Genomic DNA, 1313 nt, shown 5'->3' with positions numbered 1-1313 from the left:
TTGAGGTTGCTGTGAGCTGGGCTGACGCCACGGCACTCTAGCTGGGGCAACAGAGCGAGACTCTCAAAAAATAAATAATTGATTAATTTAATGTACTAGCACAAGGAATGTTTGTATACCTTTCACCCAACTTCCACAAACGTTCACATCTTATATAATGACAGTGCAATTATTAAAACAAGGAAATTCACATGTATTAACTGATCTACAGACCTTATTCACATCTCAGTGATCATCCCCCGAGGCCCTTTTTCTGGGCCAGGGTCCCGCACTGCATTTAGTTGTCATTCGTCCTTAGTTTCCTCCCATCTGGGACAATCCCACAGTCCTCAGTCTGTCGCCTTTTGTGATCTCGACACCTGAAGAACACGGGTCTGTTCCTTTGCAGAACAGCCTTCAGTCTGGTTTTGCTGACGTTTTCACATGACTGGACTGAGGCGGTTCGTTTTGGGCAGGACTGTCACAGAAGTGATACTCCCTTCTCAGTGCTGCACATCAGAAGGGACACTGGTGTCCACTTGTGTTAACAATTAACGTTCGCGCACGGTGCGAGGTGGGGTCCAAGGCCATCAGTTTGCATGTGAGTATCCATCTGTTGTGACGCCATTTGTTGAAAACAGTGTTTCCCCCAGCGAGCGGTCTTGGTGCCCTTGTCAGAGATCAGTTCGCCGCCAATGCGGGTTCATTTCTGAACTTGAAATTCTATTCCGTTGATCTAGTTTTTTTTCTTGTTTTTTCCCCTTTTTTTGTTTTGGTTTTGTTGTTGTTCTTTGTTTTACAAACTTGACAATGTTTTTGTTATTTATTTTATTTTTAAATGGACTTTGTTTTTAGAGCAGTTTTAGATTCACAGCAAAACTGAGCAGACGGTACAGAGCGTTCCCGTGTGTCCTCTGTCCCCACATAGGCACGGCCTCCCCGCTCTCAGCAGCCCGCAGCAGAGTGGCGCGTCTGTCCCAGCTGATGAATCCACGCTGACGCCTGGTCGCCAGTCCCAGAGTTCGCGATGGGGGTCATTCTTGGCGTTAACATTCTGTGGGCTCGGGCAAATTCATCGTGGCGGTTCCTGCAACCGTCGTATCGTGCGGAGCGGTTTCGCTGCCCTGAAACTCCTGCCGCCTGTTCGTTCTTTCCTTTCCCCTCCCCTAGCAATCGTTGAATTTTGTTTGTTTTCTTTTTTTTTTTGTACTGTTTTGCTTTGCTTTCTTTTGTTATACTTTTCCACCCCAGCCAGACCCTGTGCATGAATTCTGTGCTGTCTGCGTAGTTTTGTCTTTTCCAGAACGTCATCTGATTGGAGTCGCGCAGTGCGC

The sequence above is a fragment of the Propithecus coquereli genome, unplaced genomic scaffold, assembly GCF_000956105.1.
Source record: "Propithecus coquereli isolate 6110/MARCELLA unplaced genomic scaffold, Pcoq_1.0 Scaffold664, whole genome shotgun sequence".
NCBI classification, from domain to species: domain Eukaryota; kingdom Metazoa; phylum Chordata; class Mammalia; order Primates; family Indriidae; genus Propithecus; species Propithecus coquereli.
The sequence above is the reverse complement of the archived record's forward strand: the minus strand, read 5'-3'. Positions refer to the sequence as shown.